This window comes from Carassius carassius, chromosome 21, assembly GCF_963082965.1.
Source record: "Carassius carassius chromosome 21, fCarCar2.1, whole genome shotgun sequence".
Lineage (NCBI taxonomy): Eukaryota > Metazoa > Chordata > Actinopteri > Cypriniformes > Cyprinidae > Carassius > Carassius carassius.
This window is the reverse complement of record NC_081775.1, coordinates 11,434,013-11,460,679: the sequence shown is the minus strand read 5'-3', so window position 1 is coordinate 11,460,679 and position 26,667 is coordinate 11,434,013. Positions and strand designations below refer to the sequence as shown.

The window sequence follows — 26,667 nt, the reverse complement described above, 5'->3', positions numbered from 1 at the left end:
GTCCATAATCAATAATAGCACTTCCTGCAGTTGCCCTCTCACATTAAAATCCACAGACACATGTTTATTTAGAACTGTTTTGGATTGTTTTTGCTTGTAAATGGTCCTTGATATGTCTGTATTTATTTCCTGATTCAGACAAGATGACTTTTTCAAAAGAGAAAGCAATGTTACAGAAAGAGGACTTGAATTATAGCAGGATCAAGTTACAAATGTCCTAATGATGGATTTGTTTATTATAAACATGCAGCTTTTCCCTTGAGAAAATGTTAATTGTTGGATTTGTGCAAATTATTGTGATGTTTTTATCAGCTGTTTGGACTCTCATTCTGATGGCACCCATAGCCATAAGCTATAGCCAAAAGTAGTGGTGGAGGTAACGAATTACAACTATTCACTATTACTGTAACTAAGTCGTTTTTGGGGTACTTGTACTTTTTTGAGTATATTTTTAACCCTTTCACGCATAGTGGTCACTACAGTGGACAGCTATTAAAAAAGCATTTTCTTGAATTTGCACGGGTTTTTATGGCAAAGTCGCACATCAATCTCTTCATTGGACTCTGGTGCATCATCCTATAAATTGCAACCAAGTGGCAAGCCTTTGTGTTTCGATTTTTTCCCCCTCCAAACCAAGATGGCCAAGGGTCAGTCAGACATGCCAAGTTGCTCCAAAATATCCACACATTCCTTCTATCCTAGGAGACTCTTGTTGGAGCATAAAGCAATATCTAATGAGTCATATCACAGTAAAATTTTCCAAGTTTTGATTTTAGATTGAGAGAAAACTCTGATTAATCACATGTCCACTGTAGTGGACGTCATGCATGCAATGGCTATATTTCAGCTACAATTCATAATTATAATGTGAATATAATAATTTGAAATTTAAAACTTAAAAACTTAATATGCATTGAATTTTTCTACTGTAAATAAATGTATTTGTATTATTAGAATGTAATTTTCATTGACATCGAAAAAAGTCATGTGATTACATAATGTATGACACTTGTAATGCATTACTTTACTTGTTAGATCAAAAAGTAATCTGATTTTATAATGCATGTTATTGTAATGCGTTTTTTTTACTAATAACATCAAAAGGTAATCTGATTACGTAATGCATGTTACTTTTAATGCGTTTCTTTACTCATAACATCAAAAAGTAATCTGATTACATAATGCATGTTACTTGTAATGCGTTTCCTTTCTCATAACATCAAAAAGTAATCTGATTATGTAATGTGCGTTATTGTAATGCGTTTTTTTACTCATAACATCAAAAAGTAATCTGATTACGTAATGCATGTTACTTGTAATGTGTTTCTTTACTCGTTACATCAAAAAGTAATCTGATTAGGTAATGCATGTTACTTGTAATGCGTTTCTTTACTCGTTACATCAAAAAGTAATCTGATTAGGTAATGCACATTACTTGTAGTTAATTACTTGTTAGATCAAAAAGTAATCTGATTAGGTAATGCATGTTACTTGTAACTCATTACTTTACTTGTAACATCAAAAAAGTAATCTGAATGGGTTATGCATGTTACTTGTAATGCGTTACCCCCAACACTGATCATTTCAGATGAGATTGAAAAAACGTATCGCTAGGTTTTCTCAGAGGAGGGCTATGATAGAAATGTGCATGTCCATCTTGAACATAATCATAATTATCAGCTAATAAGGGTAAATCTCCATACTCTGGTGCACTGGAGGGAGCATCTGAGTGGTTTCCACAGTTGTACCTTGACAGGCTGTAGAAAATTCTGATGGAATCACGTCCTCATGTTCTGATATCATAGATACGCGAAGTGCAACTTGTATGAAGTTGTATGAAACCATTGCAATATTTTGCATTCATATTTTTTGCATATATTTTATAGTTTTCACCTTATTTGATATAATTGCATTGATTAGTTTGTTAAATTCACATACTTTATCTGTTTGATTATTGTCTTATATTTAATACAGTATATCTTCAGTTTAAACCAACCGCATGCTGTCCACTCAAGTGGACATCAGAAGATCTCTTTGAAAAATTTGTAAAAAAATAAAATAAAAATCAATTCTTGTTTTTCATGCCCTAAGAGCAATAAAAACACATAGGAAAAAAATCCTGACTGAGGTTATCATAATTCATGCATGAAAGGGTTAAAGCTGTACTTTTACTTGTCCTTAAATACAAATTAAGCAAAATAATCTACTTTGTTACCTTTAAATCATAGTTCGTTACACACCCACAATTTAAATTGATATTCAAACCTTTGATGGCACCTCAGTAGCCAATAAAGATATCCGATCGTAAAGGGACCAATACGGGTGAAGAGCTGATCAGACAGAGATGGAGCTCAGCATCATTTATGGACTCAGAGCTTGGAGAAACAAACTACTTGGCAGTGTTATCATAAATATCTATATTTTGATACCGATACTGAAATATCTGAAACTGTTTAATTACTCATTTTCAACAGTATCTACGGAATATACTGCTATATACAAGCTGTGTCTCTCTTTCCTCTCCGACATAGAATTTAACACGCATCCGCCTCCTGTTCTGTCGATTAGAGTCTGAATGTCAAATTACATATCAGAGCTGTCTGATTTTCAATCTCTCTAAATAAGCCTAACATACTGCATATGACTTTTAAATCACTGCTTATAAAAATTAATGTTGTCTTCATATTTTGAATACCTCAACTGAATTGAGGTCATTTGTTTTATAATTTTATGACTGACTGTGTACTTGTCTTTTTTTTAAAAATCCAATTCAGTTTGAAATCAAATTTGAAATCAAGCTCCCTTGTGCTGTAAGCTTTTGTAACAAAGTTACTCTGTTTTAAAGACACAGATACACAGAATGAGCAAATGTTTAAGACTGAGATTTTTGTAATGGCAATTTATCATTATTTATATGTCTGTAAATAAAAGCCTATATAAAATCTGTTCATCATATAAAATGACTTGGATTAAACTAATTTGAAAGCTTGAAATAATGAGTGCCTTGAAAAAATGGATGGACAATTTTTTTTAAATATTAAAATATCTATATAGCAGTATACAGTATGTGAAAGTTTTGCCAATGGGATTGAAAATGATTGGTCGTCATGAAATCAAAAACTCTCTCGTACTCTAGTAGTCTTGAGTAGTTTTTTAGAGGAGTACTTTGTACTTTTACTTGAGTATTGTTTTGACAACAGTACTTGTAATTTTAATTGAGTATTATTTCAGTACTTGTAGTACAAATTTTCTGTACTCTTTCCCCCAAAAGCATACTTGAGTGGAGGTAGAAAGGTTTATTCATGTGATTGAACTTAACTTAATTTTTTAAATGAACAAAATCAATTTAATTTAAAATAAATTTGATATTTGATTTACACTTCAGACATACAGCTGGTTTTAGACTGATCACCAACCGTTTTCTTATTTGTACTTCTTCAAAAATGTTTTCACAATTAAAATGTATCACTTCAGGTCAAAGTCTTTTCTTTGCAAGAATTAATCTGTAACAGTTCACATAAAATCTAAATTGATGTGACAGGTTAGCTCAGTAAGATGAGAAGTATATTAATAGATTTATGTTGTGGTTACCTGTGGTGTAATTTTAGTGAGTCGAAAATGAAAAAACTTCAAGTGGCTTATAATGATGCACTGAGAATTGTGCTTAAAATTCCTAGGTGGAGTAGTGCCAGTGAAATGTTTGTGTCTAACAATGTGCCCACTTTTAATGCTGTTTTAAGAAATTTTATGTATAGATTCATGTGCAGACTGACGGGGTCTAAGAATATGATCATTGTGTCCATAGTTGATGTTTCTAAGAGTGACACAAGGTACACATCTTGCTTTTGGAAACATTGGACCCGAAGCCTGTATATGTTTTAATGATGCCTCACCTGCATCATACTTAAATGTTTTGTATTGTCTTGTATTTATGTATATATCTGTACTGTGTTGTCTCTATGGACCTCTGTGTCTTGAATAAAAAGTTGATTGATTGATTATGTTATGACAACCAGTGAAATGTGTACTTTGTTATTTGAAAGTCTAAGTTAACTTGTCCATCAACTGAATTGAATGAATTAACTTATTTGTTTCAATAAAATAAATTAACTTAAATTAATAATACATTTTTGAAGCGCATCAAGTAGTTATTTTGTGCCTGCTACAAGAAAACCCATCGGTCTTTCCTCTGCCCTTTTTATGGTTCCATTCATTGCTCGGCTGTCCAGCAGAGCTGATGTCCTTTCTTTCTTTTTTTTTTTCCCTTTGTGCTTCTGTGAATAATTCTTGTCATGCAGGTGGAAAGATGAAAAACTATCACAAAGCACCCTTTTCCCATATCCTGTGCTGTCCATCCTGGTGGCTGTGAGCTCTGAAGATGCTCTCAGAAACAAATCTCCATATTTCAGAACTTAGACGCATAAACTCTATTCGGATGGTAATTGTTTCACATGTAGTTGTGGTGTAATTTCAGTATTTATGGGTGCTAGTCTGTGATTTTATTTCCGTCTGAATAGGAAATGTAATCATTCAAGAGAAAAATGATCTTCTGTGGATTACTTACTGTTTTTCTGACAACAGCAGGGTCATGTGGTAATTTGTTTTCTGACCAAATCATTATACCAGTTTATCATGAATGTAATTCACCAAAATATATTTTGAAAATCTTTTAAAGTGCTGTAAAACACATTTGCTGGTAATGAGCTTTTGGGTATTTGGCGCAAAGGGCATTTCTTTTAGAAGAGACCAGAGAAACATTCATTCCACAGATCTGTTGCATGTTTACAATGGAAAAGCAGAGCAATGAAATGGGAAATTGTGTTGTGTGTGAACTGCTCCTAACCAGTTTGAAGTTATAGATGAACAAAGTAATATTAGCAAACAGGCTTTATTGTATGTCACTGTTTTTTAAACTGCTATCATATACATAATTGAGGACAAGATGTGTCACTTAAAATAAAATACATGTATTATCATGTTATTAAGTAAAAAAAAAAAAAAAGAAATAAAAATAAATACATTTGTGACAAATAGTTGACATAAGTTAGTTTAAAAAATATATCAGAATTAAAATATTAAATACATTTTCAAAATAAAAAAGGAAAGGTTAACTGAATGTTACAGTGTAAATGTTAATTAAACATTGAAATGAAATAATACATAACCATTTTAAAATCAAATATTATATTGCATTTTTTTTATATAACAAAGCACTGGCCAATTGCTTTTCTGTATCCTTTTGTCAATCACATAAAAAAAAATTGCTACTGTTCAATTCACATGTGAGAGCAATGTGAGGCAATGAATCTCTATCTGAACTGTAAGACAGATATCTTTGATGCATGATTGCAGCTGGTAAATTTTAAGTTAAAACCTGTTTAAAAGTGACATTTAAAATGAAATTATTTTTATCAATTTGAAAAGTCATTTCATTTTTATTTTTGATTTAATACATTGATTGTTGACTTCCTTTTTTAAGTGGCACTCTAAGTCTTTCATATTTAAGGAGTGAATTCTGAGAAAATGCTGCTGTCACTTCCATAAATAACTGTTGTGAATATAGTTCTAAGAACCCTGACAACCATATGTAGCTGTAGCTTGTACATGTCATTGCCTATAAGAATAAAGTTGCATAACAGCTCCCTCATCCCCCTGTGAATTACTGTCCGAACATAATGTTTTCTCTCCTGAGGATGTCCTTCTCCCCATCTATCATGCGTCTCAACTTTCTTCTTTTATCCATTTCTGTTGTGCCTTCCCACATTACAGTTTTTTTTTCTTCCATCTATCTTCTTCTTCTCAGTGTCTTAATGGCTCTCCTTCACTTTCTAGAGAGAATGCCCAGTCTGACAGCATTCAAGGTTAAACCACAGATTTAGAGACTCCATCTGGAGCTTCCACAAAAGCTCCTTTTAACACACACACACACAGACACACACACAGTCACATATGTGTGCCAAGGGGCACGCAGAGGACAACATGCACATCTTTGGTGGTGAGAACATCTTCGAAAAGCACGAACACAACTTGGGATTTTCTTTGTTGTGCTTCATGGCTTCTTTCAAAAGAGTGCAATTTCCGCTACTGTGTGTGTGTTTTTTTTAATCACACCACTGTCTCACAGATGAAGCACATATGCCGTTTAAGCTCATAAGAATTATTTCCAGTTTGTTTATTCAATTATTTTTTCAGCTCCAATCATTTCATGCACATCTGCGAGTGATTTAAAACAAAAAAAAATATGAATTTAAGTTGATTGCTCTCAAGGGAAATTATTTCTGCTATTGTCATGTAGCCAATGGCAGGAACTAAAAATAAAGGACAGCACATACAATTTCATGTGCAATAAGACAAATTTCATCTTTGGTTAATGTTCAGTGGGCAGATGGTTAATATTGTTTGCCATGTGAAAGGAAGTCAGAAAGTGATTCACTAAATATAATGATAAATGGTATTACAGTAGTATTACCAATGGTAAAAAGTGTTGAATTCAATATCGAATCCCTTCGTCAATATCGTCAATATTGGAAGATATTAGATCAGAAAACAAGTGTGTACTAAATAAATAAATGTAAATGTAAAGCTGAATTTTATAGGAGCCATTACTATTACTAAATTTTAATAATGTTTCTTTATTATTACCAATGTTTTTTTCTCTTCTCTAGTATTTTTTTTATTGTATATATATATATATATTTTTAAAGAAAGTTCTAAAGAACAACCTTTATAAAACTGAAATCTTTTTAACATTTTAAATTTATTCACTGTCACTTATTATACATTCAAAATAGCCATTTTTTATATTGTACGTTTCCTCCTAAAGCAGCAATGAGTCCCTGGATTGAGTTCCTGACAAAAATCCTCCGGGTCCTGTCAGTCTTCGGTTTCCCAGCATGCTGTGTATGCTTGAGTTCTTCCCCACGGTGCCTTAATGATGTTGAGATCCAGTTTTGACACTCAGACTCTCAAAAACGGCTACAAGCAGTTATTGATGCTCACTGGAATAATGTAAACTTTTGAGAATCATGAAAATCATTTGTGAAAATTAAGTTACTATTTTGTCCTTGGGAATAGTTAAATATCTGTTATCTCCTTCAGGGCAAATTTCTCAATTTAAACTCTTTAATTTCTTTAATCCCATCTTATAGAATCTGCAAGGAGTATGTAAACTCATCAGCTGCACATTCATACATTTTCGGAAGAATTCTGTGAGAAATGTTTGAGTTCATATTGAAACATCTACTTTTGATTGGCAAATCTCAGAACAGTTTGAAATATAAACATTCTTAAAACAATACTGACAATACAAGAAGTGGGAAACACTTTGCTCTCCATTTAATCATCATTACAGATTGATTGAGTTTGTGTTATGTGGGGAAACCACCAATGTGACCATCACTTTACAGTAGTACTAAAAATACTTATTCAGCGAGGATGCATTAATTAAAGTGACAGTAAAGACTTTTACATTATTTCAAAAGCTTTCTGTTTCGAACAAATGCCATTCTTTTAAACTTTTGGTGAGAATAGAGATTTAAAAAAAAAACTTTTATAAAATCTTACCAGCCCCAAACTCTTAAATGGTATGCCAGTGAATTGCAGCAGAAAGGATTTGGCTTTAAAATGTATTAATCAAACAAACTATTGATAAATTAATCGAACATCAAAATAGTTTTTAGCTGCAGCCAGCCTTTAACTATTAAAGAAATCCAATCTGTGATTGTTTTCTTTGCTGTGGGCAGACGTACCACAGAACAAACTGCATGTTTGCCCTATTAATGGTGTTTGAACTTGTTAGCAGGCAGGTTAGTGTTTGGCTTGTAATGGTGGCACTCAATCATGAGATCTATTATAGGCTCTGTGGAGGGTGTTAGGGACATTTTATAAATGACTGCATGGAGTTTATCAATAAACTGCAGCAGTACTATTATAGTGCTAGCATTCGGGTGTGGGAAAGGCTTCTGTCTGGGCTAGTGATGATGGTGACCTGTAGATTGGCAAGGGAAGACTTCTAGATGAGCTAGTAATGATAACAGATGATCTGCGGTGCAGAGAGTGTCCAGGTGGATGCCAGCGGAGCCCTGGCTTTTTAAGAAAGCAGAGCGGAGAACAGGACTGTCAGCAAAGCTCAAAGTAGAATTTATTACACCACCAGCCGATGACCTTGAGGAAAGTTTACCAATATTTCAGACCAAACGGGAAGATAGACAGAGTGTGTGTTAGAAGAAAGTCTTCAGTTAGTTACCCCTCATTTAAACGTTCACCGTGAGCAGAAAAAAACCCTTTCCCTCAGCACTTACAGCAGTTCTCAGAAGTAATTATAACAACTGCTCTTGTCTCTTCCTTTTTCCTCTTCATTCTTTTGTTGCAGGCATCATGCCATGTGTCTCCAGCTGGGTTGGAGTTCTGCCACTAGTTTAATAACACTTGTTCACAAACTTCACTTCCAGGTCCAAGAGTGCTGTCTGAGGAGTGTGGAAGACGTATGCTGTCACTGATATCTCAGACAGACACAGTTTGAGATGTGACATCTAGGTCTGTGATTGCAGCGAGAGGTTGCATGGAAAACAGGAGTGTCTTTTAGAATATAACCGTTTGATGTACAGTGTAGAAATTCTCAATGCAAAGCCACATGGACAGTGATGAAAACCAAGGAGCAAAACCAGGTCATTCAGGAGTCATGATATCAGCAACAAAACTGGAAAGTATCTGTGATTTTCATTTAGATTTTTTTTTAAATGTAATTTTATAATTGTATATATTACTATTTTAATATAACTTTTTAAATAATATTTTTCAATTATTAAACATTTTACAATAAAATAATAAATCCACTATTTCAAATTAGATCCTTGTATATAATCAATTGTGATTTTTGTCATGATTGTGCAGCACTATTATGAGGTAGATTTGGGTGGTATATATATATATATATATATATATATATATATATATATAAATATATATATATATATATATATATATATATATATATATATATATATATATATATATATATATATATATATATACAAGGCAATTTATTATTGATATATCCTCTATTTCGGACAATTTTCTGAAGTGATGGCGGTTCTTGGCCAGAATACATTGACCAATTACATTTTTTAATAAGCTATAATTATATTTTCCAAAGCACCTTGAAATGATAGTATATATTTCATTAGTATTTTACACATTTTCTGGGATTTGAAGCCATGACCTTGACCTTTCTAGTGCCATGATTTTAAATTATGAAACATATTTGGTGTCACTTACTCAGCGGTCTGGCTACATAAGATTATCATGGTATCTACATCAGTACTGTGAGTACATTAGCATATGTCCGCATTAACATAGTAATGAATAATGGATGTGAACTGTTTTGGTACACAGAGATTAGCCAATCACAACAGAGGTCATTTGCCTATAGAAGTCTTGATGATGTAAAAGCACAAACAGCTTTTTAAAGTCTGAGAAAAGGTGAAAAATGTTTGTGAAAAGCTTAACTATAATTGTTTTTAGTACAAGAAACCTTGACTAACATTATTAGTGCACTTCAGCAGAGAAAAAAAAACATAGAAAGTGTGGACTGTGGCACCTTTAATCATGTCAGCTTTCAGCCAGGATTGCAGGAACAGTGTGTATTGTAAACATTTTCAGTGGTGTATTAGATTGCTATTTCAGTGTTGCTGCTGGACCGCCGCAGTGTGAGAAGCCCACAGGAATGTGTGTGTGTGTGTGCAGGTGTTTGAACTATGTGAGTATCAGTGAAGAAGGACCCAGGGGTTTAGTTCAGTAAAGCACTACTGGCACATCCAATCTCTGGCCCTCCATCACCCAGAGCTGCCATCTAATTCAAACTATAGGGCAACAAAGACAAGAGACTCTCTTTCTCTCTGTTTCTCTCTGTATCTGTTGCATAGTAAATGCATGGGAAAGAAGGGAAATAATACAGGGGTCCAAAATCTGAGATCATATCTGGCATTCAAAATCTAATATAAAATTGGAAATAACAAAGGTTTGATTAAAGATTTTTATTAAAGAACACGTTTTAAACTCTTTCTAGGTCACCAATAAATTCAGTGAATTTGTGATAATTTTAACCCTTTTTTTGCTTCCGTTAAAGCTCAAGATACTCTTTGTGTGACTCTCAAATCAGAATAGATGACATAATTCACTGCAAATCTTTATGCTGATAATCGAATTAGGAATGAAAAAGTTGTATTATTAATCAATGTTAAATATCCTTTATTCACTAAACAATCGTCATATGCTATAATGTTGAATTAGCAACAATTAAATATTTAAAACTGCAATTAAACATTTGTTATTATTATTATTATTATTATTATTACTAATCATTGAATATTCAAAATTGAACACTAAAATAATAATTATATCCACCATCTAAAGTGTCTAAATAAGATCTCAGTATATAACTAGATATATACCCTACTGCTGCCACACAATTTAAAAGAAAAGCTATTTTTATCCCACAGAAAAGGTAAAAGCTTCTTCGCTTCCATCTGTATTTGACAAGGTCAAACATTATTAGGGTAGATTTGGTTGGGGCCTGACAGAATAGGAGACTGGGCACTGTAAACCCTTTTTACTTTACAATCTTGATTCTTAAGCTTTTTCCTCAATGTCCTCACATTTATTGCTATTTCAAGTAATATATGAAGACATTTCAGTCAAAGTAAGTTCCAGTGGAGTTCCTTTAAAAACTTTTAGGAGAGTCTTGATTGGATGGTAATACGTTGGGATGCTGCAAGTGGAATTTGAATGGTCAGATGTTGAATGCTGAACCTTGTACGGTTTATTGTGATGGGCTGTTTTATGGTGACGACTGTGATTACTCTTCCATTACTCTCGGTTTCAATTACCGAAACTCGTAATGTTTGCCAGGATGATTTTATTTCATTCTGATTTGTTTATTTTTCATTGCTTTCTTGAAGGCCCAGGCAAGGACATCCTCTTAATCACAGGGTGTAAATACATGGGAGTATAATACAGTTTTTCAAAAATCCCCAAGTCATTCTGCTCTCACCTTCCTGATGATTTGACATCAGTAGTCATAAGAGATGACTCTTGATAAACGGAAGCCATTTGCCAGACAGGGCCTGAAACTCCCCCACCTGATGAGAAGCTTCAGTGTTGCTGCTGATTTATGATGTCACAGCACCATAAAGGGCACGCCGAAGCAGGAAGAGATTCATTAGGAAGCCTGTCCAGGTTTTTAGTGAAGTCCAAGAGAGGCGTTTGGAATACTGATGGGCCCTCTGATCTGTGCTTGTCTTGTCCTTAAGATCTCACTTAAATGAAGCTTCCTAAAAGCAGCACACTGGGGATGGCTACAAGTGATCGAGAGCTTGAAAGTGACAGCGATGATCGATTGAGAAAACATAGTAAATGAATAACTTAAAAACACATATTACTGATCCAAGGACAACCATACACATGCTTGCCAAAAGTGGCCTCATTTTCTTAATCTTTCTATCTATCAAGACCTTTTGCACTGAGAAATACACTCAAATTAGCTAAACAAATTACTTAGCACCATTACTAAAATTAATACAGTTTTTCTCAATTGCTTTGGCACATTTTTCGAAGCAGTATTTAGACATCGTGTGAGACACTCTGGTCAAATTATTTAGTTGTTTTTACACCATTGAAATATTTGTTATATGCAATTTTCATTTTATTTGTTTTTATGTTACATGCAATTTCATTTCTATTTTTTTTTATGAATATTATTATTATTTTTTGTAAGATTACTTTCTATACCACACAATATTATGTCTGTGTATCACACTGAGCATTTTAGATACTGTATTGTACATACTTCATCAGTAGGTGAAATGTAATGGCGAGTCAGCACCGATAGCCCTGTTGGCAAATTTTCACAAATTTTTCAAAAATTCTGGAAAATTTCAGGAAACGTTTAACTAAATGTACATGGCTTGTTGATCAAAACTGATAAGCGGATTCTTAGTAAAACTGTCAAACTCTTTAAAACCTCTAAACATTTTTTCATCATGTGAGCCATCACATTCAAAATCAAATATATCCATATATCCATATATGTTCCATAAATATCTGACATGGAATGGTTCTAATATCTATAAGTTGGCAAGTGGCTTGCCACTGGGTCTGCAAAGGGGTTAATGAGCAAATTGTAGACAATTGTCCTTACTGTTAAAAAACATCCAATTTGCTTAATAAGAAATTCAAATCTGATTTGAATAAGAATTGTGCAATCTGCAATTTCAAAGAAGCACAAAACATTAAAAAAAAACTGTGCTAATGATTTTGAATATCAAAAATGCCATTCTTTCATGCTCTACAGAAAGTTGAACAGCAAAAGTAAATTGACTAAACTGATGTGTGAACGAAACCCATAACTGCCATATTCAGAGACTGACCAAAGGCAAGTTGCCTCATCTTGTTGTGTAGATTAATGAGCACATTACTCATTATCCTAATTACAGTCCTTCTGCAGTAAGTTATTTTTCCTTTGTGCATGTTCATGTTTCTTAATTTGCCCGGAGTTTAGTGTAATTAAGTGGCTTCTATGTGCAGCCAGGCATCTGTAAGCTGCTGGTTTAGTATTAAAACCTTCTTTAATTGCCCAGATGATTTCCAGCATCACACACACCAGGGTCAAGTTCTAAAGTTTAAAGCACAGAGAAGGTCAGGACAAAAATTGACTAGCCAGTCCCAATTCGGTCATTGTGAATGAAGTGTAAGTAGCAGAGAATGAAAGGAGGACTCATCACGTGGTGTTTACTCCACAGTCGATAGCTCTTTAAAGCTTAAAGACATCAGTGATGAACATTGATGACACAGATTTGCTCCACACCCGCATCAGTCTTCATTATCGGCACACTGTCCTGTCTATGAGAGGCCATTACCAAGCCGAAAAAGAAGGCATCTGTGGGTGGAAGCTCTTAAAAGGAAGCATGTGATGTAGGGAGGCACCAAGCAGCCCTAACGAGAGCGCTCTCCATTGCACTTCAGCTGCTCGGTGCCTCGAACGCAAATAACAGGCCACTCTAGATGGAGTTTAATGCACAACGTTCCATAATGTAGACCTCCAAGCAGCTGTACAGTGATTCTTTTAAGAAAATGTCCTGCAAGAGAAGATAAAATATGATTACTGCTAGTGCAGGGTGCCTTTAGGTAACACAAATAAGCTTAGCGATGCCACTAGATTTCCTAGAAACTGTCGAGTTGGAGAAAAAAAAGTACTTAGGAGTGTAGGTTTGGAGTCTCAGCTTTTCACCTTGCAGTATTCTTGAGGGCTTTATGAATAGACCTCTAAAAGAACCCAGCTTTGTAAATCATTAGTTCTGTGCAGTCTCTGTAGATAAACATACTCATTTTTCAATATCATTCATTTCTATGGGAACCTTAAATAGGCATAATGTTGTATTATGTATTGATTCTCCTCACAGCTCCTAGCATAGGTTTAACTGCCTTTCTGGCTGTTTTAAGGCGGGCCCACATATATCATTCCCTAAATGATGCTTGTGAAAGCAAAAGCTCAATGAATTATTTTTGACAGGCCAGCACAAAGTCAATAGCCCTTATTAATTACAATTGATGTAATGTATGGCAAGAATAATACATTGGGACTTGGGGGATAACAGCATAAGCCTATTGCTCTTATTTAAGAGAGGGTTTGGCTTTGAGATGAGTGTCAGGGAGGTGTGAAGGGGATCAGGGAACTGTATAGGCCCAAGTAAGGATAGGAATCAGAGGAAATCAATGCTTCTGGTTCATTAATAATTCACTATTTCCTTTAAGTACTTGTGAAGAATAAGTGTTAGGAAAGTAAAATGGCATTAACTGCTTTCAGTTGTCGTTTGCCAAATGAGTGAATAATTTCAGATTTCAGCAAAACATATTTAACACATCAGAAATAAATTAAATTCCTTCCAAATATTTGTTTGACAATTTTTTTTTAATGAATGCGGAGGTGGAATGAATGCAGTAAATTAATTAGTCCTTATTATATTAAATATTGAATTATATTTACAGGTGTGGGGTCAGTGAGATTTTTACTTGAATACTTTTATTCAACAGGGATGCATTAAATTCAACAAAAGTGACAGTACAGGCATTTTTTGCTGTTCTTTTGAACTTTCTATTCATTAAAGAATCCTGAGGGAAAAAAAGTATTACAGTTTTTTTACAAAAAAAAAAAATTAAACAGCACGACTGTTTTCAACACTGATGAAAATAAATGTTTCTCGAGCACCAAATCAGAATGATTCCTGAAGGATCATGTGACACTAAAGACTGGATTTAATTTAAAATAAAATTTAATTATATTAAAATAGAAAACACTTATTTTAAATTGTAGTAATATTTCACAATATTCTTGCTTTTAATGTGTTTCCAATGTAATAAATCATGCCATGGTGAGCATAAGAGACTTATTTAAAAATCACTGAATCTTACCTTAACTCAATTTTTTTTCTCAATGGTTTACCAAAATGGGAACACAAAAATAAAATAAATAGACCCAAATTAAAATAAATAAATCATTCACTTATTTCATTCACTTATTTATATTTATAGAATACCTAAATCCTGATTCATTAATGTTATTGGTTCATTTGTTTCGAATTTTGATTACAAAACTTCAATTTATATGTTTAGATTTATTAAAAGAACCAACTTAAGTTATTTGATTGGGAATCAGACTCAATGGTCATTCTGTATGTCTGAGTCACTAAACGCAAACTGCTCATAAGTTATTTATTGAAGAATCAAAACTTACTCACTAGTGAAGCTGTTTTGATTCATTTAAAGCATGGGTGCCCAACCCTGCTCCTGGCCAGGGGCGCAACTATCCAGTGTTAGAGGGGTATGCCGCAAAACATTTTGGCGACCCCCCCCCCCCCCCAACCCCCCCCACCTCCCACACACACCCCACTTCTAAATAAATAATTGCGCCGGACATCATCATGTATGGGCTTTTAAATAATAAATGTTTTTTTAAAGTATATCAGACAGCCACTGTAAGCCTACCATACTTATATGGTATATATTTACACACACACACACAAACACACACATACATACATACATACATACATACATACATACATACAGTACATACACATATATATATATATATATATATATATATATATATATATATATATATATATATATATATATATTATTATTATTGGGGTGGCACAGTTCAAATTTTCACAGTTCGGTTTGTTTCACGGTTCAAGAGTCACATTTCGGTACAGTTCGGTATGTGCTATGTTTATAGAGAAACTATAATTTAAAAAATCTAACTATGAGCAACAGCAAAAATAAATACAATAGAGTAAAGAGGTCTAGTATTAGTTTTTAGGTACAGAAATTTAATAAAGTAATCAAATGTAAAACAGCATTACATGTTTGACTATAAATTAAAGATTGTTCTTTATTAAAGTTACAAAAGCTTTTTTTATTTTTTTTATATATATATTTTTTTAGATATTCTTTTTATTAAACATTTTAATTATTACAAACAGGAAACACAGCACAGGAAATAATTTAAATATTCATGAACATGTGGACAATTTACATACAGCATTTCATCATATGATTGTACCTAAATTTTATCCAGTTTTTGTTTATGACCGTTTAATCTTTAGACACTTAAAAATGTTCTCCCATTTTTTAAACAGGAGCGATTTACCATTGCGACAATACCTCAATCTTTCTAGAGTTACAACTTCAGATATCATAGATTTCCACATCTAAGTAGAGGGGGCATCACTACCAACCCATTTGACCATTATAGCCTTTCGAACCAACATAAGGAGAAACTGAACTGAATCTGTTACAAAAGCTTTTTAATCAGGAGCAGTGAGTGATTTCTTTGTTGTTGCTGTTCGATTAATATAAAGACTGTCACTTTAAGAGAATGCATTGATACAGTGGCCTACGTTCAGCTGGCTATGTCTGCTATAGGATACTTACCAAGACGGGCATTTTGACATAATTTTTGTCTGAATTTGTCCATTTAAATAAAATACTTCAGAGAGAGGTTCTGAGGCGCGGGTTTGTGCGCTTCGGATGAGCAGACGCGCAGATGGCACTAGGGATGTGACATGACCCCCCCTGATTCATAGTAACCAGATCCGTCCCCCTCAGTGTCTCAATGAAAGGCTCTATTGGTAAACAGAGGATTAATCTGAGTTTCCGCTATGTACATTAGTCTAAGTAGAAGCAACCCAACCCACCGCTCCTTAAACGTGTACTAAACGATTTTTGAAAACACACTTTTGACCGCAGTGTCTGACTGAGTCCCAAAGTCAAAGTCAAAGTCACCTTTATTTATATAGCGCTTTAAACAAAATACATTGCGTCAAAGAAACTGAACAACATTCATTAGGAAAACAGTGTCAATAATGCAAAAACGCGTCCCCCCCAGATTTCGTCATGAGTCATTTTGTACCCACCAATTTTTTTTTTTTTTTTGAGAACCTCGAGTTCAATTTAGCCGTTCTGCTGCTGCGCTGGCTACACGCTTTTCTGTTCATTAAAACTGCAACAACTGTAACATTATTTTCTCTATATGACTATCCCGCTTCTTTTTTTTAAAGAATGTTTTTCAAATGAGTTGACAGTTTGGAATGGACAGTGAACGAGCGGGAACGAGGCTACCTAGTCTTTGCTGGGATTGGCCAGAATTTCTGGCGAATGTATCATAGACGAGCAAGTCATTTAGCCTTCATACAATATCACAAGGTTGCATCCTAGTGCCATGGACTATAACATATCAAAGTGATAACCTGTAGAACAAATGGATGTTGTTGTACACACAGCATGGGTCTGCAGACCATTGACACAAAGGTAAGACGCGATAACTTATGTTTATTAAGATTTGCTGGTATTATGGCTAGGTCTTGTGCATTTGCACACAAGGGATCGGCTGTTTTAATTCTTCTCTTGCAATTAATGTTACGTTAGACTTCCTTAGCCACCAACTTAATTAGCTAGTTACGGTTTGCGTTCATACAGCAAGTATTGGGGGAGATGATTGTTGAGTAGTCAGTATCTTGTTTAATTATTGCTTGAATCTATTGCTGAATTCTGGAATAGTTGTGATGATGATGATGATGATGATGATGATGATGACGAGGAATGGATCAAGTTTTAGTCAAAATGCCTGATGTAGATTGGATGGATGCATGTTGTTGTGAATTGAGAGCAGTCAGATCATGGTGTGATAGTCAATAGGGTTCATCTGTGCTACACGTATTTTTTCTTTTTCAATCTTGATAAAATTTGTAGTGCTTAAGTTGTGTTGTGTGTAGATATGGTAAATTGTACTGGGAATTAAATCAAATTATTACATGGCTTGGTTGAATTCCACTGTAGAATGAAGTCTGTTATTTCTTGATAATAACACGGTTGCCATGAAAAACAGAGCGTTTCTATGGACGCGGCAGGATTCTAATCGTAGAGACGGAACTATTTTCTTTAGCGGAAGCAATACAATCGTGTTTAAATCAATAAACTCTTTTTTAAATCAATATTTTGTGTCAAATTATTGATTTATTTGGTGGGTAGCCATGTAATAAGCGGGATAATGTAGAGCGAGGATCTAACCCGAAACCGATTTTGGGTTAGATTTTTTTCCCCGTTTTCAGTGGTTATAACAAAGCAACATGAAAGAGAAATTTGGTAATCATTGTTTAGGTACATTAAACCACGTCATGGCCATGTCATATTGTCAACATGGTACTTATATGATGATATGAAGCAGATTAGTGGGTCATATATCATATGTCTAATGCTTTGTACAGCTTTCTTCTTCATAAAACGAGTCGGACATCATCACATTTTTGTATACATTTTTATTTATTTACATTAATAAGATACAGGACGTCTTTCAAAACATGACCTGCGCGAAAGAGAAAAACAAATGCATCATTGTACCCGGCACTTCTGAAAATGCACTTCTGAATGCGTCTCTGTCCCCACCACATTTCAAACCAAACTGACGCCCATGGATGCATATTACATTACATTTACATTTAGTCATTTAGCAGACGCTTTTATTCAAAATTTGCATATTAGCAGATCGACTACAGATTGACAGAGATGGCAGATAAAAAAGAGGGTTTACAATCAGGCAAGAGGCAGGAGCCACGTAAATATCGGGGCAGCTTTCCAGCGGTGGAGAGAAACTCAAGGATTGGGAAGGGCTCGAATCGGACGCTGAGGTTTCTTTGTTTCTTTTTGATAGGTGAGTAACATTGATTTTGTGTTGTTTCACACAACTTATCCATGTTGGCTTTTGTTTGAATATGCTTGTGTGTCATTTTCGCTTGTTTCCGCGATCGTCGTTGCCATGGTTGCGCACGTACGTGTGGGGTGAAGATCTCAAAATAGGGGAAAGGCATAATGGCCGAGAGACTTCCGCTGCAACTTCACAAAACGCGTTCAAATAGAAAAAGCACCAGCAAATTAAGAAAACATCTTCATCAGTTTGACAGCACACATGCTGCAAATACTCACAACACAAACAAATACAGAAACGCTCTGTAAATACTCAACACAAAAAATTATTACCCCAATAAAAAGAAAATTTAAACAAGGTTTTTTATTTTTTATTTTTTTTATTACCATTTGTATAACCATAGTTGTACAAATACCATGGTTAAACTATGGTTAGAGTAGTAAATCCATGGTTAATTTGTTAATGATAACAGTAGCCTAACAATTTTTTTTTGGCTTTTTTTATATAATAAATGTTTTTATTAATTCATTCATTTCAATAGTAAAACCATAGGCTATGTTTAGTTTTTGTAAGGTAAGTTGTAAAAGTAAGTTAGCCAGCTTACATAACCTTTCACAGTTACAGTAATTGTGTATTTAGTCAGCTTATTTAGGCTAATAATATCCATAAAAAAAGCTAAGGAATCTATGACCAGGATTGTTAAAATAAACAAAGATCTTTTCAGAGCAAACATTGATAAATAATGTCCCAGCCATGTTTGTCACTTTACGGTTCCCTTAAATATTAAATTTCTTTATTTGTTTGTATTGTGAGTATTTGCAGCACGTGTTGTCAAACTGATGAAGATGTTTTCAAAATTTGCAGGGATTTTTGTAATTTGCAGCACGTTTAACTCTCTCGGCCACCGTAGCAGGTCCTGTTGGGGTATGGGTGTGTTTGTTTTGGTGCTAAAGAATCGGGTCAGGGCAGATGCAGGCTGAAGCACAATAATAATGTAACCATTACTTTGTACCCACCTTCTCATTACAAGTTGTTCTGTTGTCAAACACACGACGATGGTGCTGCGACTGACGTTTATGTTCTCTCTGTGTGTGTGTGTGTGTGCTATGCCTCCTGACCCCGGGGTCCTACGAGGAGCTGGTAGCTGCCTCAATTGTGCTTGTAGCGGTAACCATAGTGATCTTATATGGGTGCATCTCAAAAATTTGAATGTCATGGAAAAGTTCTTTATTTTTTGTAATTTAATTAAAAAAGCTAACTTTCTTATATTCTAGATTCATTGCACACAGACTGAAATATTTCAAGAGTTTTTTGTTTTAATTCTGATGGTGACTTCCAGCATAGAAAAATTAAAAGTAGGAAACTTTGAAAGAAAAAGAAAAATCAAAATCCAAAGTAGGTTTAATTATGCACTCAATACTCAACCTGGGCTTCAGTGCGGTGTGGCATGAAGGCAATCAGTCTGTGGCACTGCTGAGGCATTATTGAAGCCCAGGTTGATTTGATAGCGGCCTTCAGCTCCTCTGTATTGTTTGTCAGATGTTACTTATCTTCCTCTTCACAACACCCCATAGATCCTCTCTGAGGTTCAGGTCAGGTGAACTGGCTGGCCAATCAAGCACAGTAATATCATGGTCAGCAAAACAATTGGAGGTGGTTGTGTCACTGTGGGCAGGTGCTAACGTCCTGCTGGAAGAGGAAATCAGCATCTCCATAAATCTTGTCAGCAGATGGAAGATGGAAGTGCTCCCAAAATCTCCTGGTAGATGGCTGCATTGACTCTGGACTTGATAAAACACAATGAAGCAACACCAGCAGACATCACAGCACCCAAATCATCTCACCAAACCTCACACTGGACTTTGGATTCTGTGCCTCTACAGTCCTCCTCCAGACTCCAGACCTTGATTTCCAAATGAAATGCTAAATTTACTTTCATCTGAAAAGAGGACTGTGGACCATTGAGCAACAGTCCAGTTCTTTTACTCCTCACCCCAGGTGAAATGCTTCAGATGTTATTCTCTAGTTCAAAAGTGGCTTTGTTCTAGGAATGTGACAGCTGTAGCTCTTTTCCTGAAGGCGTCTGAGTGTGGTGACTCTTGATGCACTGACTCCGGCTTCTTGTGAAACTCTCCCAAGTACTTGAATCGGCTTTTCCTGACAATCTTCCCAAGGATGTGGTCATCCCTGTTGCTTGTGCACCTTTTCCTACCACACCTTTTACTTCCAACTCTATGAATATATTTTCATACAGCACTCTGTGAACAGCCAGCCCTTTCAGCAATGACCTTCTGTGGCTGACACTCCTTGTGGAGGGTGTTGATGATTGTCTCTTGGATAAATGTCAAGTCAGTAGTCTTTCCCATAAATGTGGTTGCATGTTCTAAACTATCCCAGGAGGTACCCTGTATTTATACTCAAAATTAAATGAACTAATCAAGCTCAAAATAGAATATTCAAATTTTTGAGATACTAAATTTTTTATTTTCTTAAGCTGTAAGTCGTAGCCATCAGAATTAAAACTATTGAAATATGTTTGTGTGCAATGAATCTAGAATATAAGAAAGTTTGCTTTTTTGAATTAAGTTAAAAAAAAATCGTCTATGACTGAGCTGGTGATTTTTCTGGACTGAAAAAATTTGACTGCTGGACAGCTTGGTCCAGCAAAAATCCCATCTTCGCCCCTGCGGATGAGCACATGCACAATTCTTCTCACTGAGTGCGCAAGCTCGCATCCTCTGCCTCTTAAATGTTTGGACTGACAAAGCTTAAATTAGTTTAGTTTAAACACAGATATCAACGTGTGCTGTCTAGGTCTCATCTGTGCGCGCGCGCGCTATCAGCACCCGGGTGATGACGGAATAAATGACAGCTCATATTCCAGTTTTACATATTCTCCGAGCATAGACGTCACATTTTAAATCCTACCTGTTGCCTTTCACCAATCACTTATTTAGCTGCTGTCGCATCCCTTGACATGCCATCTCTCTTTCCCTCTTTCTATTTCTATTTTTAGCGAGCTTTTTTGTTTTATCCATCTTTTTCGAGTTTCAACGACAACGCATTAACGTTACTGCTGCTCACTCAGCGCTCACGGCGCCCAACCCACTCACGAGGTTCTATGTCTAAATTCTATGATGGAATATTATGAGGGCACCAGCGCCTGTTAGTCCTCTAAAATGTGTGTATATATAGATATATATATAACTTTTAATATACATTTTTTATTTTTTATTATAAAAAAAAAATTAACCATCGCTTTGGCGCCCCCCATGCGCCATATGGCGCATACCCACTTTTTGCGCCACTGTTCCTGACGATCGACTGTCCTGCAAAGTTTGGTTCCAACCCTAATCAAACACACCTGCATTTAATTTTTATGTGAGCCTGAAGACCTTAATTAGTTGCTTCAGGTGTGTTTGATTAGGATTGGAGCTAAACTTCACAGGGCAGTCATCACGAGGAGCAGGGTTGGGCCTGCCAATTAATATGGTGTGACCACTGTAGTTCGACTCCTGAACAAATGACTCTTATATTTGGTTCCTTCAAATCAGGGGTGATTTGAAGGAACCAAATATAAGAGTCATTTGTTCAGGAGTCGAACTACAGTGGTCACACCATATTAATTTATTATGAATCAGTTCAAAAGAGCCATTTGTTAAAGGGTTAGTTCACCCAAATATAAAAATGATGTCATTAATGACTCACCCTCATGTTGTTCCAAACCCGTAAGACCTCAGTTCATCTTTGGAAAACAGTTTAAGATATTTTTGATTTAGTCCGAGAGCTCTCAGTCCCTCCATTGAAAATGTATGAACGGTATACTGTCCATGTCCAGAAAAGTGACGTGACATACAGCCAAGTATGGTGACCCATACTCTGTATTTGTGCTCTGCACTTAACCCATCCAAAGCGCACACACACACACCCGGAGCAGTGGGTAGCCATTTATGCTGCAGCGCCCGGGGAGCAGTTGGTGGTTTGGTGCCTTGCTCAAGGGCACCTAAGTCGTGGTATTGCCAGCCCAAGGTTCAAACCCGCATTGTCTTCTCTTCTGGATCTGTTGTGAGCGAGACTTCTGTGACTGTTGACGTATGACGCTGCTGACGTGTTATCTTTTTTATTGGGCGCGCCAGAAAACACGTCAGCAGTGTCATACATCAACAGTCACAGCAGTCTCGCTCACAACAGATCCAGAAAAGAAGACAATGCTGAATAAAGTCATCATGTTTGTTATTTTTGGACTAAAATGTATTTTCGATGCTTCAGCAAATTCTAACTGACCCTCTGATGTCACATGGACTACTTAGAATATGTTTTCATTACCTTTCTGGACATGGACAGTATACCGTAAACAGATTTTCAATGGAGGGACAGAAAGCTCTCGGACTAAATCTAAAATATCTTAAACTGTTTTCCGAAGATGAACAGAGGTCATTAATGACATAATTTTCATTTCTGGGTTAACTAACCCTTTAAGCAATCAGGCTACACTGGTTACCCTGTATGATTTTGATTCACCAAGAAGAACTGCAGATGCTTACAACCATTTGTATTTTTTAATGGCAGTGATTCTTAATTATTCTTGCCGGTTCCCAACCCTAGTCATAACCTGGAGTGAGAGCAAAGCATCATGGGATTAGATAGTCCTCTAAAACTAAGCAGCCGATTCAACAGGAGACAGGCCTGCTCCACTTCAATAAACACCTGAGAACCACACTGATTTCTCTCTCTCTCTCTCACCATCTTTTATCCTTCCATCTTCCTTTTATCTGTTTACTGGCCTTAAGTCTCTCTCAAACCTTGCCCTTTCCCTCTCATTCTCACACCTGCGTGACTCGCTCTCCAATCTTGCCCTCTCACCACACTCTTTGACAGGCCATGGACAGGTTGACACTGCCTCCTGTAGCCTTACATATCATAAGGGCCGCTCTCGTCCACAGCCAGACTAGGGGGCAGTGACTCTGAAAGCCCTCTCCGGCCCGGGCTGCTTTCCTCTGGGCAGCCCTCCTGTCAGGCTTCCCTAATACCTTGTCCTGCTTGGGCAGTCAGAAGAAGACCTTCCCCTTGTCTGGAGCCTCCCTACAAGGGCCAACCAGGGGCTCATGTTGATCTATCAGCGTGACAGCAGTGTGGTCGAAGAGAAAGAGGCAAAGGGAACAGAAAAGCAGGCAGTGATGATGATTGACAGGTCGAGACTATGGAGGCTTTTTTGCCGTGTTTTAAATAAGACATTGAAGCCAGTTGAATTTTTGTTCAGTGAGAATTTATTAATGGTTCATTGTGTTGTGCTTCATAATAGAGCTGCAAAAGTACAAACAATGTTCCTTGTCCCTCATTCAGATGCCTGCTATCATAAAAAGTACACCCGAAATAGTATATTTCATTATTGCTGAACTGAATGAAATTAAATTGACTTAAATTAAATAACTGGCAGGAATTTGCAGACGTTTAGTGGCATTCTACTCCCATATTTCATTTTCTTTTTCAGATAAGTGTATCACTTTGTATTACGCACAGACTGAAATTACTGCCACACAGCACATTAAAGAGATTCTGATTAATGGCTTCCCTTTTCTGGGTTGCTGGTCATGTTCGTAATTTCATTTAAGCCCGGACTCATTCATTACTTTCGCTAACAATTTCTCTCTTCTTTTTTGTTGCAAACATTCACAACTTCTTTGAATTGGCCACTCTAGAAATTAAACAAAGTCAACCGAGCTTGTAAGTCATAAATTAAAATCTGTAATGTTGTTTTGCCAAAGTAGACATTGCGCTGTATTTCACACTGCAGGCTGTCTGGGATTTTTCTTCTTCCACAAGTTGCCATGTGAAAATCTGCCTTGTGGAATTTGCATATTGTCTGCTGTACGTTAACTAGCTATTAGCACTAAAATAACAGCCAGAAACATCTGGACTTGACTGTGACATCTGTCAGCGGGTGTTGATTACTGACCAAGCGTGCATTGTGTGCTGTATGTAAGTTATCGCATCTGAAGCATGTGTATTGGGATACAGCCTAAATTTACTACTGTATGCAAATCCTATTTCTTTTGCCAAGACAGGCTGATAAATCTTGTAAACAGTGAAAATGGAGCCTGAAAAAAAAAATTATCTGTATTTTCTCTCAATTGCTTCAGCGAATCGCTTAGATTGTTTTGCAATGACAAGATGTCCCCTTCAAAGCCCTTTTCTCCGGCCGTGTCTGTCTGCGCCCATGCATGTGTGTGCATAGCCAGTCCCCCTAAATGAGTCATTTATTCCTTCTGATTCACAAGCAGGTCATTCATTGCTGCATCCTTGGTCAAAGCAGAGCACAGAAAGAGAGGAAAGTAGCCTAATCGGAACACAGAACGTTCTTCAGTTTAAAGCTCAAAGACTAATGATTGACTAAGATATGATTTTAAAACACTATATGGATAAAATGTTCAAAGATTATATTTTTAGGCTGGATTTGAGTGGAGAAGGACGGTATTTTCAGTGTGTTAAAGTAGTTCAGTTCACAGTAATCTGTAAGTGCTATGAGTGAGTCGCTTGTAATGCGTCTTTCCAATATTTTAATGAGAAGAGCTTATGAGTTTGCAAATAATACAATGGAAGCAATCAAAATCAACAAAAGAGCAATGATATACAAGTGCTATAAAAAGTCTCAGCGAAGTACATGTAGCAAGGTTTTTTTTTATTATATATTACATAAAAGAAAACGGATAGAATAGAAAAGAATAGAGCATGCTAGTGTTAGAGGCCCTTTTGCTTTTTTAAATTGTATAATAAATACAAAGAAAACAAATAGATAATGTAGAATACAAAATAGAATAGAGAAGATCGTTTTCACAGATTCACAGATTTTTCCTCCCAAATCATGCAGCTGTACTTTTTCACCTCAAACTAGCATTGCACTATTAGTGTTTGCTAAATGTAGACAGTAAACCCAATACTATATTTTAAATCAATTTTACATTTTGTAGCCATCATTGTAGGTTTCCAGACAATAAAGTTTAAACTGGTTATTTGTTAAAAAAAAGTAATGAATAAGATTCATGTTTGGCTTGTGAATAATTTGTTTTGCCTGAAAATATTTCCCAGAACAGTGACACGGTTTTATATATAATGGGTCATACGTTCACTCTCACAGATAAAATGTAGAGTGCCTATCTGTGTCTATTTTGGTTTATGTCCACTTCTTCATATCAGAGTGTCTCATCAGTCTCCATATTACTTTCTGTCTGAGGTGAAATCGATGTTTCTGCTGGATGCTTTGCTATTGAGGTTATGAGAGCATGCCACTGCTAGTGCTGTCTACCAGAAACTGTGAGGGATATATCACATAGGATACCAGCAGTGCCTGCTCTGTGAAGAACTTTGGCACTACTTTTATGATGCAATAGATTTGAGAAAAGAAGTGAAAAAGTTTAACTTTAGTTCCGTTCTCTGAAACAATAATTAGATGTCTGTTAGCTCATGTTAGATGGTCATTAAAGTGTTCTTATTCACTTGTACTTTCAGTGTCATTTTGCATCAAAAGAACTTTAGTCTCCCACTCTCACATACTGTAAACCTGATTTCCATTTTATGGTTTGGAAGCATATAGAAACGGAAACATTTAACATTTAAAACACAACATAATGTTTCTGTGCAGATTGAGCAAATTTTGTAGCTTTATAGCAGGTAAGTGCTGAATAAGTTACAATGTTCTTTGAAGTCCAGAGTTTCATTGAAGTCCCTTTAAGGCAAGTCAGTTTACTCGTCTGTTATCTTGGTTATGATTCTGGGCAGCTATTTTCTATGCAGACAAACGTCAAACAATTGCATCTTCTCTATACTTGAATGGAGAAAGAATTAAATCTCTTTAATGTTTGTCACATTTCACACCAGCAATAAAATGTGACAACAGTGGTAATCACAAATTGTGCTTCTTTGCACAAGGTAATATGGATATGCTTTACACAATAAAAAATACAAATGCAAATAAGATTATTTTTATGTATTGCAGAGTTATATTGTACAATTTAGTTGTCCATTCTCATTACCTCTGTTTATACAGTTTACCTTTTCCATCATCTACTGTAACACTCACTTCAACTCAAATTAATCTTTAAAACACTGATAATTTAATTACACTGTTAAATCGAATCATTTGCAGATGTAAAAAAATATATATTTAACATTTTACATTGTAATTGTTTGCTTCATCTCTTGCATTAGTTTTTAGCTTACATCATTTTAATGTCATTTGTCCGTTATCATCCATATCATGAAAATAATTATCACCTTCTTGGTATCAATCGGAATTGTAATATTGGTGATAAAAAAATAAACAATAATAATTAAATAAATAGCATAGGGGGAAAAAAATTAAACTTGAGTCTTTAACTCATGTGTTACTGAAATAGAAATACAATTAA

At 35.4% G+C, this 26,667-nt stretch overlaps 1 protein-coding gene across 1 annotated transcript in view; it reads left to right on the top strand.

Moving 5' to 3' along the window:
* LOC132097533 (transmembrane protein 132C-like) overlaps positions 1-26,667 on the top strand; it is a 262,244-nt gene that overhangs the window by 49,487 nt on the left and 186,090 nt on the right. The window lies entirely within an intron of this gene.